This window comes from Schistocerca americana, chromosome 3, assembly GCF_021461395.2.
Source record: "Schistocerca americana isolate TAMUIC-IGC-003095 chromosome 3, iqSchAmer2.1, whole genome shotgun sequence".
Lineage (NCBI taxonomy): Eukaryota > Metazoa > Arthropoda > Insecta > Orthoptera > Acrididae > Schistocerca > Schistocerca americana.
The window spans coordinates 968,255,847-968,268,606 of NC_060121.1; the positions used below are offsets into that span (position 1 = coordinate 968,255,847).

Genomic DNA, 12,760 nt, shown 5'->3' on the forward strand with positions numbered 1-12,760 from the left:
ACTGTCGACAGGTCATCGAACCTAACCCGTTCTTATAATAGGTCACGAAGGGGATTTCGGCTTCTTAGGCAATCATTAGGTGAGTGGCGTGACCACATATAAAGTGTGCCACTTATTACTGATAGACTTGAGACATAAGATGGTGAGATACAGGGAGTGTAAAATGGAAAATACGAGTATTACTGTTTTATGTTACGGAGAGAGAATTAAAATTTAACAAAAAATAAAATTCAATTTACTATTGTAATCTTAAGTTTGTAAATTATACTTAAGTTAAATTATCTGTACAACATAAAGAAAGTGATAATTTTTGAAAAAATTCTGCATATCATCATTTTATGCATCATCTATATCGGTATTATATTGTAATTCACTCGTAATTATATCTGTGGTCGACATTCAGTTGGTAGCTGACGATGAGGTGAGAAGACGAAAAGCCGGTACGTGATCAAATTAACATATTTCCGGAGCATCAGGAAAGCGTTCAATCTTTTTTGTAAGCAGGCCTTCGCGGAACATTTGACGCCTATCTTCGCCAGCCAGCCAGCCAGGTTTTGCAGTATCTCGGTGACGTTTTCCCGTCGGTCAGATAAACTTATCAACATTCGTGCTGCCCTGTCTGCGACGATACTGATTTCTGCGAAGCGAGAAGTAATCGAATCCGTCGTCAATGCCGTAATTTCCTCGTAGTGCAATCGCGAGTTTCTTATCAAAGACTTTGTGAAGTGTAGCTGTCTCATATATTGTGACAATCACACCTATGGGATGTCGAAAGAAACTTTTCACTGGACTGGTGATTTCTTGGTAACGAGGAGGCAGCATGTTACCTTTGATGCGTAGTCATCGACAGTTGCGGAAATAACTGCAGGCGTTGTTAGTGTGGCATATTACGGACCTGGCAGACGATATTAATTGTGACCTCACACTTTTCGTAAATGGTACACTTATCTACACTGACGAGCCGAAACATTATGACCACCTGCTTAATAGCTCCCTGGAACGTCTTTGTAACGCAATATTTAACCGATTCTGCGTGTCATCGACTGTACAGTTCGTATGTAGATTTGTGGAGCTATGTGGTACCAGGTGTCTACGCCCAAGTCATGTAATTCCCGTAAATAACTGCCTGCTCATTTGTCGCGTGCTGATGGCGCTCGATAGAGGGGGCAGATGGAAACCATCGGATTCACATCAGGCGAATTTTGAGGCCAGGACATTAACGTTATTTCACTGCATGCTCCTCAAACCACTGTAGCACGATTCTCGCTTCGAGACACACAAAATTATAGAGGTGAAAGATACCGTCGCCAGGAAAGACATCAAGCACGATGGGATACAGGTGGTCTGCAGCCGACATGGTGTCTTCGATTGGTACCACAGATCCCATGCAGGTGCAGGAGACTTTCTGTCATAGCATAATAGTGCTCTTACCAGCCAGCGTCCGTGGCACGGTGCGCGTTTCGAGCAGTCGTTCGCCTGGATATGTGGAGTAGACCCTACGGTCGCGGGTTCGAATCCTGCCTCGGATATGGATGTGTGTGATGTCCTTAAGTTAGTTAGGTTGAAGTAGTTCTAACAAGGGAACCTTCCCATCGCACCCCGCTCAGATTTAGTAGTAAGTTGGCACAGTGGATAGGCCTTGAAAAACTGAACACAGATCAATCGAGAAAATAGGAAGAAGTTGTGTGGAACTATGAAAAAAATAAGCAAAATATACAAACTGAGTGTCCATATGCAAGATATGCAACATCAAGTACACATAGAGCTCAGGAGCGTCGTGGTCCCGTGGTTAAGATCAGCAACTGCGGAATGAGAGGTCTTTGGTTCAAGCCTTCCTTGGAGTGAAAATTTAAATTTTTTATTTTCAGACAATTATCAAAGTTCAGGCACTCACACATAATCAATTTCGTTCTCCAGAATTCCAGGGCATGTTTAGATTTGCTTGGGCATATGCAGGATCTGACGGTCTACACACACACAAAAATTTGAAAACGTTAAAAACATCTGTTTTGACAGAGCACAGGGAAAACTGTGCGACTGTGAAACTGTTGCATTCATTTGTTGCAGTTTATGTGACAAACTCTTATGTTTTCATCACTTTTTTGGGAGTGATTATCACATCCACGAGAAAACCTAAATCGCGCAAGGTAGAAGAATCTATTTACCCATTCGCCAAGTGTACAAGTTAGGTGGGTCGACAACATATTCCTGTCATGTGACGCACATGCCGTCACCAGTGTCGTATAGAATAAATCAGACGTGTTTACCTGTGGAGGAATCGGTTGACCTATGACCTTGCGAGCAAATGTTTCCGGTGCCCATTGGAGAGGCACGTCATTTCGTCTACTAATCGCACGGTTTTGCGGTGCGGTGGCAAAACACAGACACTAAACTTATTACAGTGAACAGAGATGTCAATGAACGAACGGACAGATCGTAACTTTGCGAAAATAAAGGAAGTAAACTTTTACTCGAGGGAAGACTTGAACCAAGGACCCCTCGTTCCGCAGTTGCTCACGCTAACCACGGGACCACAGCGCTGCTGAGGTCGCAGTATGCTTAATGTTGCCTATCTTGCGCATGGAGCACTCAGTTTGTATATTTTGCTTATTTTTTTCATAGTTCCACACAACTTTTTCCTGTTTTCTCGATTGATCTGTGTTCAGTTTTTCAAGGCCTATCCACTGTGTCAACTGATAACTAAATCTGAGGGGGGTGCGGTGGGTAGGTTCCCTTGTAAGTTCTAGGGGACTGATGACCTCAGATGTTAGGTCGCATAGTGCTCAGAGCCATTTGAACCATTTGATTTTGTGCAGTAGACCATCGACCTGGTATAGCAAAAACGTGATTCATCCGACAAGCCGACACGTTTCCAGTGATACACGGTCCAATCTCGATGATGTAGAGGTCACTACAATCGTAACTGTCGACGTCGTTGGGTCAGTATGTGGACACGCAAGTGTCGTCTGCTGCGGAGCCCCTAGTTCAACCACGTGTCCTGAATGGTGAGCTCCGAAACACACGTTCATCCACCGGTATTGTGCTCTTCCGCGTGAGGTGTCACACATGACCATCTATTCTACTTTACAGAGCAAACAAGCCTCCAAACCCCACATTCTGTTAAGAGCCGTGGACGTCCAGCCACTTTACGCCTAGTCGTAGTTTCACTGCCCTTCTACCACTTCCTGAAGTTCCTCACGATAGTTCCGTGTGAACATTCGACCATCTTCCCAGTTTTCGAGATACTCGTTCACGGGCTCTGCGTAATAGTAATCTGCTCTTTGGCAAAGTCGCTTTTCTCAGTGTTCTCCATTTGCCGAGCGTATCTGCTCTGCGGTAACCCACCGTACGACTCTGCTCGGCTTACATACTTCCCTTACTGCGTTGCGTTCCCGCAACGCCACTAGGAAGCATCCAACCTTACAGTGGGCAGCGGTCATAATGTTCTGGCTGAGCAGTGTAAATCTGCATCCATACTTTGCAAACCACGGTGAAGTGCGTGATAGAGGGTACGTCCCATTGTACCAATTATTATGGTGGTTTTCCCGTTCCATGGAGCGCGGGAAGAATGTCTGTCTGATAGCCTCCTTGCGAGTTGTACGAGGGTTGTTTTTTAAGTATGGGCCGTTTTTACTTTTAAAAAAAGATACAAATACTTTTGTAAAAAAACTTTTATTTTCTGATTCTACAAACTTTTACCTATTTTTCTACATAGTTGCCTTGTTTATTTAAGCACTTGTCATACCGTACAACTAAGTTTTTAATTCCCTCTTCAAAGAATTCGGCCGCCTGCTCCGACAGCCAAGAGTTCACGGCCGCTTTCACTTCATCGTCGTTATTGAAGCGCTGCCCGCCAAGATGGTGTTTCAGGTACCGGAAAAGGTGAAAATCGCTAGGAGCAAGGTCGGGGCTGTATGGTGCATGGTCCAAAACCTCCCAGCCAAAAGAATCAAGCAAATCCCGAGTCTTTTGAGAGGTGTGAGGCCTAGCGTTATCGTCAGGAGCAAAACTCCTTTTGTCAGCATGCCGCGCCTTTTGTTTTGAATTGCTCTGCGGAGCTTCTTTAGAGTTGCACAGTAGGCATCAGAGTTGATTGTCGTTCCTCGTGGCATAAAGTCCACTAGCAAAACACCGCGCTGGTCCCAGAACACAACTGCCATAATCTTGCGCTTTGACAGCGTCTGTTTGGCTTTGACCTTGACGGGTGAGATTGCGTGTCGCCATTCCATCGATTGTCGCTTGCTTTCGGGAGTGATATGGGATACCCATGTTTCATCTCCAGTGACAATTTGACTCAACATGTCATCCCCTTCTTCCTCGTAACGAATCAAAAAGTCCAATGAAGTGGCAAATCTCTTCCTTTTGTGGTCCTCTGTGAGGAGTCTGGGTACCCATCGAGAACACAGTTTCTTAAAGTTTAGGTTTTCAGACACAATTTTGTACAAAACCGATGTTGAAACTTGTGGAAATTTCAAAGAAAGAATGGAAATTGTGAATCTTCTGTCCTCACGAATCTTTGTTTCCACTGCAGCCACCAAATCATCAGTGATCACAGAGGGCCAGCCTGAGCGTTCGTCGTCACGGACGTTTTGACGGCCATTTTTAAACTCTCTAACCCATTGACGCACTTTACCTTCACTCACTGCATTCAAGCCATAAACTTCTGTTAACTGACGATGAATTTCTGCAACTGATAGGCTTCTCGCGGTCAAAAAACGTATCACTGACCGTATGTCACACGCGGCGGGCGATTCAATAATCGTAAACATTGTAAAGTAGCACAGCGATGCGTACACGTCAGCTACAGAGCTGCAACTTGCATCAGTGTGAACGGGAAGGATGTCGGCAAGTGGCGCGGTGGCTTGTTGCGGCGGCCGCGCGAACTACGGGACTATACGCGCGAACGGCCCTTACTTAAAAAATAACCCTCGTAATTAGTCTGACCTTGTCCCCTAGGGGGTTGTAGTATATTCCTCGAGTCGTCATTCAATGTCGTTTCCTGAAACTATGTAAGTAGGCTTTCACGGGATAGTTTACGTCTATCTTCAAGCGTCTGCCAGTTCAGTTAAAATCCCTCCCATAGGTGAATCAAACCTGTGACCGTTAGTGCTGCCCTTCTCTGTATATGTTCACTATCCCCAGTCAGATTCGCACCGTACAAGTCCCACACTTTTGAGCAGGATTCGAGGCGAGTTTGTAAGCAGTCTCCTACATCTACATCTAAATCAAACCATCCGATTATATGTGGCGCAGAGTACTTGCGGTACCACGAAATGATACATCTTGTTCCATTCTAACACTATATGTAAGTCTGCTAACTGCTTTACCCACGACTGTACCTGTGTGACTATTCCATTTCATGTTCCTACAAAGGATTATACCCAGGTATTTGTATCAGTTTCTGGACTGCTGTTGTGACTCACTGATATCATAGGATGCTAAGTTTTTTGTTTTTTGTTTCTTTTTTTCCTTTTGTGAAGTGCACAATTCTACATTTCTGAACATTTTAAACAACTTGCCAATCTTTGTAAAAGCATTCAGTCTTCAGGCCACGAGTGGCCTACCGGGACCATCCGACCGCCGTGTCATCCTCAGTGGTGAATGCGGATAGGAGGGTCGTGGGGTCAGCACACCGCTCTCCCGGTCGTCATGTTGGTATCCTTCACCGAAGCCGCTACTATTCGGTCGAGTAGCTCCTCAATTGGCATCACGAGGCTGAGTACACCCCGAAAAATGGCAACAGCGCATGGCGGCCTGGGTGGTCACCCATCCAAGTGCCGGCCGCGCCCGACAGCGCTTAACTTCGGTGATCTCACGGGAACCGGTGTATCGACTGCGGCAAGGCCGTTGACTACCAATCTTTGTAAGACTTTGAAATCTTATCAAGATCTGACTGAATATTTGTGCAGTTTTTACAGCCTGTACTTCGTTATCTATAATGAAGTATTGTTTTCAGAAAGCTATAGAGATACGCAATCAGATTTTGATAATGATTCTAAGTGGTTCAAATATTGGCAACTTGCTTTACTCGTTCAGCAACGTAGGATGTATACATAATAAAATGCAGGAACGTAATATCGTGTGACTCCAATATCAATAAGAATACTGGAATCAGTAAACTCATACAAACAAGCAGGGACAAAATTTTGTGGGTGAACTGAATAGAACAACCAGTTAATCTCAGTCATAGGTAAAGCTGGCAGCAGACTTCATTTCATTGGTAGGATACTGGCAAAATGCAGAGAGTCTACGAAGTGTTCCCTCGTTCCTGTGGTGGATACCAAGGAGCTAATGGGTTCAGAGACAGAGAGCAAAATAGTGAGATAGTGTTCAATGACCTGTTTTGATTAACTTGAATAACAGCGAGTCCTGATCAGAATCAAGAACGAGTCGTTGAGATAGGCCGGTTCGATTACGCACAATAACTAGAGAGGCTAACTGACAACGCTTCGACTAGGCAGCCAGAACTGAACTAACAGACCAGATGTCGGTGTAGCGTACTGAACATTCGCTGCGGGCTGCAGAGGGTGTTTCCAGAATGAGATTTTCACTCTGCAGCGGAGAGTGCGCTGATATGAAACTTCCTGGCAGATAAAAACTGTGTACCGGTCCGGCACACAGTTTTTATCTGCCAGGAAGTTGGACAGGGTGTGTCTGCTGGCCGGCCACAGATTGGTGGTGCAGTCACGTCGATTACTGCCAACTTCTAGACGTGGACAGGCGTGGCGTGGTATCGATAGCCCACAATACCACGCAATGGAGGTTGCTTCCAAATCTCGCGTGCGACACATTCCAGAATGTTTCTCAAGTGTGTGTGACTCACAGACCAACCAAATACATCAAGGGGTACTGACCGAGTAAAAAGAACAGCACGAATGGTCATAGCTTTGTTTGTCGCACAACAGGTCGCCAGAGAGATGCTGATAAACTGGAATTGCCAGACACTTCTAGACGACCACTATTCCGCACGACCTACTCACATAAAAGGTTCTCTGCAAATGGACTCACTAAGTTTTGAAAAAACACAGTACATACACTTTTATACAGTCAACTACGTAACACCATCGACAAATATAGACTTTGAACAGAAGTTTATTGCTAAGACAGAATATTCAAAATTTCCGGGTGTGTGCACTGATGAGAATTGAACTGGAAGAAACATGTTGATGATCTGCTGAAAGGGTTACGTTCGTATACTTACGATATAAAGGTTATTGCAAATTTTGATGATAAACATACCACTAAATTAGCCTACTATGCCTGTTTTCATTCATTGTTTTCAATGGCATCATATTTTGGGGTATTTCATCATTAAGAGAAAAAAGCATTCATTGCACAAAAGCGTGTAATCAGAATAATAGGTCGATCCCACCCAAAATAACCTTGCAGACATTTATTTCAGAAACTCGCGATATTTACAGTACCTCCGTAATATTTTCACTTACGAAATTTGTTATTAATAACCCATCCCAATTCAAAAATGCGTCAGCGCATTGTCAATGCATGTCCGAACATTACGGAAGGCGAACTACTCGCTGTTGAGAGGAATGTCGTTACACGTACTGCCAAATGCATTGAGGCTGACGGACATCATTTTGAGCATTTATTGCATTAATGTGGTATTTACAAGTAATCACGTTGTAACAGCATGCGTTCTCAGAAATGATAAGTTCACAAAGGTTCGTGTATCACATAGGAACAACCGAAATAAAATGTTCAAACGTACCTACGTTCTGTATTTTAATTTTAAAAACCTACCTGTTACCAACTGTTCGTCTAAAATTGTGAGCCATATGTTTGTGACTATTACAGCGCCATCCATCAAAAAGAGAAAAAAGTGGTCCAACCAAAATATTCATATTTCTTTACGTACTACACGAATATGTAATAAAAAAACTGGGGGTTCCTATTTGAAAAAATGCAGTTGGTATCCGTTTGGCCTATGGCAGCGCCATCTAGCGGGCCAACCATAGCGCCATCTGGTTTCCCCCTTCAAGCTAGACAACTTTCGTTCTTTGTAGATTTTTCGTTTGACGCTTATTTCGTGAGATATGTAGCGCAGTCACGATCAATGGATCACCCTGTATATATCATTAAGAAATGTCTTATTCATTATCTATAGAACAAGTGTTGATGTAATGTAATGTAAAACCATTAGTGATTGAGGAATCTCAGAACATAGTCAGCACCGGACGTACCGCGCCCACAGGGATGGCGAAGACTGTAATCACAGCACGCAGAGAGGAACTTCCCCCAGCCCAGCAAGCGAACAGAATGAGAAGAAACCCTCATCCATAAGAAGTCCGTGGCGATTTGTAGGCTCCTGATGGACGGCCACGGCGCCGGGCATTCCTGCGTCTCATTGCCGCAAACGAAGCACCGGCCGGCAGGTGGTGTAACACCGGCGGGCCCCGCGGCGCTAATGTCGGTCTGGAATTGGTCACACAGCCTGCGCTGTTGTCACGTCGTGACGTGACGTGACGGCCAGCGAAGGGCTACTTCACTACCTGAAGGTCATCAGCTGACCGTACCGTGTGCTCCCGGTCCATGCGCCACAGCGTCACTGAAATAATCAGGAGAGAGACGGGCCTGTCACATCCTTGAGAGATTGGTTTCAGTGTTACTAGACCGTGCTCTAAAACCTGCTTATGTGTCTAATATATTTCTCTCTGACGAAAGGAAAAACTGGTAGACGCCGACGTCGAGGAAGATCAGTTTGGATTCCGTACAAATGTTGGAACACGTGAGGCAATACTGAGCCTACGACTTATCTTAGAAGAAAGATTAAGGAAAGGCAAGCCTAAGTATCTATCATTTGTAGAGTTAGAGAAAGCTTTTGATAATGTTGACTGGAATACTCTCTTTCAAATTCTGAAGGTGGCAGGGGTAAAATACAGGGAGCGAAAGGCTGTTTAAAATTTGTAGAGAAACCAGATGGCAGTTATGAGTCGAGGGACACGATAGGGAAGCAGTGGTTGGGAAGGGAGTGAGACAGGGTTGTAGCCTCTAAAATGGCTCTGAGTACTATGGGATTTAACTGCTGAGGTCATCAGTCCCCTAGAACTTAGAACTACTTAAACCTAACTAACCTAAGGACATCACACACATCCATGCCCGAGGCAGGATTCGAACCTGCGACCGTAGCAGTCGCGCGGTTCCAGACTGTAGCGCCTAGAACCGCTCGCCCACTCCGTTGTAGCCTCTCCCCGATGTTATTCAATCTGTATATTGAGCAAGCACTAAAGGAAACAAAAGAAAAATTTGGAGTAGGTATTAAAATCCGTGGAGAAGAAATTTAAACTTTGAGGTTCGCCGATGACATTGTAATTCTGTCAGAGACAGGGAACGACTTGGAAGAGCAGTTGAACGGAATGGACAGTGTCTTGAAAGGAGGGTATAAGATTGACATCAACAAAAGCAAACCGAGGATAATGGAATGTAGTCGAATTAAGTCGGGTGATGCTGAGGGAATTAGATTAGGAAATGAGACACTTAAAGTAGTAAAGGAGTTTTGCTATTTGGGGAGCAAAATAACTGATGATGGTCGAAGTAGAGAGGATATAAAATGTAGACTGGCAATGACAAGGAAAGAGTTTCTGAAGAAGAGAAATTTGTTAACATCGAGTATAGATTTAAGTGTCAGGAAGTCATTTCTGAAAGTATTTGTAAGGAGTGTAGCCATGTATGGAAGTGAAACGTCGGTGATAAATAGTTTAGACAAGAAGAGAATAGAAGCTTTCGAAATGTGGCACTACAGAAGAATGCTGAAGATTAGATGGGTAGATCACATAACTAATGAGGAGGTATTGAATAGAATTGGAGAGAAGAGAAATTTGTGGCACAACTTGACTAGGAGAAGGGATCGGTTCGTAGGGCATATTATAAGGCATCAAAGGATCACCAATTTAGTATTGGAGGGCAGCGTGGAGGGTAAAAATCGTAGAGGGAGACCAAGAGATGAATACACTAAACAGATTCAGAAGGATGTAGGTACAGTAGGTACTGGGAGATGAAGAAGCTTACACGGAATAGAGTAGCATGGAGAGCTGCATCAAACCAGTCTCAGGACTGAAGACCACAATAACAACAACATTTTTCTCCTAATGATGAAGACCTCCTCAGAGGCTGTAAACACGCTGTTAAATCAGTCTCAGGAATCACACAATATAGCGACGGTGGGGTGGCAGTGTCACCCGACCGCATCCGAAGAGCTTGCATGTGAGAATGAAGAGTCTCTCGGCGGTAACATTAAATAACAAGTTCCCGGGTTTCAAGACGCGTCAAGTGATTAAAATTACCCGAGCTTTCGACCACGCACTCCTTGGCTATTATCAAGCCGCATGACTGCCAGTGGATTGCTGGTACACCCCTTATGTACACTAGCTGCCAGCTAGGACCTCACTGGCGCTCACGGCATCGCGATATATGGGGATACGTTGACTCAGTGTTGGATGTGCCCCCTTCAGCCGCGCGGACCGCTGGATCCCACGCCATGATCAGCTGCAGGCCACAGTCTCTATTTAGTGTGGCCACTGTAGAGTCTTGTATCGTGGGAATCAAGGGATAGGATGTTGTTTGGTGACCAGTATCGTCTTTCTACAAAACAACTGCACACACGTTTTAAGAGAGGTCTTTCTTTACATAAAAAGGGATCTACTTACTTTTAAGAGTGTCCATGTGTTGTGGTACAAACTCTTCAAACAATAATCCACGTTAGCCTCAATGCTGGAGAAGTACAAGTCCAGCTATGAACACTACTCTGGTTGCAATGTGCTGACAGACACCAGCTTGGAGTGACTGAGCGGCTGAGCTAGTGACAGAGCCCTTCAGTCCGCGGCAGCTATCTAAATACTTGCGCTCGAGAGGGCGTTGGTGGCGTGTTGCTTGAGTGTCTGTCTTTGGCCTCTATCCTGATAGGCGTGCTTGATTCAGTGCCTGTTATCGATCTTCTTGCTACATCTTTGCTGATCAGTTTGCTGGCGACAGCTTATGCCAGCACATTTAGGGTGTTATCAATGATTTTTATTTCAATGGCCTCTTTTATTACACTGTCCCAGAAGCCGTTAATCCGAGCCACGACGGATGTTTCGTCAAAAATTACCCTGAGCTGAAGCAGATTTCTTTCGTGCTCCACAGTGCACACTGTTTGTCCGATGTAATACTGGCAACATTTCGCAAGATATCTTATGGACCCTAGGCGCTCTGAGACTGGATCCACCTTTTTTAACTGGTCTCAGTAACTGACGAATTTTTGTCAGAGGCGTGAAGAACGATTTTATCTTGTGTTATTTTTAGCAGTCAGCTTATCTTGAACAACAGGGAACCACAGAACAGCAAGAAAGCAAGTTTCTTTTCCTGCTTCTCGTTATTGCGAGTATTGCTTGAAATCCCTTCATTGGTTTAATAAATGTTCCAGCCGTTGTTCCTGAAGACCTTGCGTAGGTGGCTCAGTTCGTGGGACAGGTTATCAGCGTCTGAGATCATTCTTACACGATACGCCAATGTTTGTAAGACAGTGCGTTTCTGTGCCGGGTAACGACGTGCAGATAGTTGTGAATGAGTTCTCAGAGGCCTCAACAGCATTAACCACAGTTGGCCACGGAGGTAGAAATAGACACAATGCATTGTCCTTTCTCGACGTCCTCGTCCACTGCAAACGAAACGGATGCGTTGGGCAAAGCGTCTATAGAAAACCCACCCATACCGATCGGTACTTCCGCGCCATCAGCCATCATCACCTTGCACAGAAGCGCACTGTTTAACTTTTTATTCAAAGGTCGTGTAATTTCTCCGATGTGCGTTATGGAAGCTAGCCGACCGCTGTGGCCGAGTGGTTCTAGGCGCGTCAGTCTGGAACCGCGTGGCCGCTACGGTCGCAGGTTCGAATCGTGCCTAGGGCATGGATGTGTGTGATGTCCTTAGGTTATTTAGGTTTAAGTAGTTCTACGTTCTAGGGGACTGATGACCTCAGATGTCCCATAATGTTCAGAGCCATTTGAACCATTTTTTTGCGTTATGGAGCTTGTGCTGCAGAAGATATGACGCTGTTGCTTTATTTAGCACTGAGCCTCACAGACTGTCTAATTTCGGTCCACATTATTCTATGAAAGTTATTTCGTGTCTTTGATCTTCTGAGAAGGGAGTGAGAGAAGATTATAGTCTTTGTCCACTGTTATTAAACTTGTGCATTGATCAAGCAGTAAGGGAAGCCAAGAAGAAATTACAAATTTAAGAATTACGAACTCTCTTCTGAAGGTATTTGTCTGCCGTGTGGTAGCATTGTGTAAGAGTGAAAATTGGATGATAGACAGCTCGGACATGAAAAGAATAGAAGTTACTGAAATGCGGTGCTACAAAAGAAAATTGGTGGTTAGAAGAGTACGATAAAAAATGAGGAGCACTGAATCGAAATAAGGAGAAAAAAATTAAATTGGGTGGATATAATTAAGGTGCAGCTACTCTCATAAGTTCAGTGCGGGGTGTAATCATCGAAACTTGCTAGATTTTCTAATGCGGAACAGATTTATGCTGGAAAAAAATTAGTTTCAGTTTTGGCCACCACGTAAAAGTCAGGCTCTGCAGAAAGACGTACAGAAATGTTTCCATGTGTATGTATCAGAAACTGGACGTGGCCAGAAAAGATCAAGGCATAATGTTGACTTTGTTATTAACTCTCTCCTGTAGAATTTGTCCAGACGTCGAGGTGGTGCACCGTAAAACGAGATGATCCAGTTGCTCGCACCAGATCAGCTTGAATCAG

At 44.5% G+C, this 12,760-nt stretch overlaps 1 pseudogene; it reads right to left on the reverse strand.

The window, feature by feature from the left end:
- Positions 1-5,734: 5,734 nt before the first annotated feature.
- Positions 5,735-5,852, reverse strand: LOC124607660 (annotated as a pseudogene).
- Positions 5,853-12,760: the final 6,908 nt, after the last annotated feature.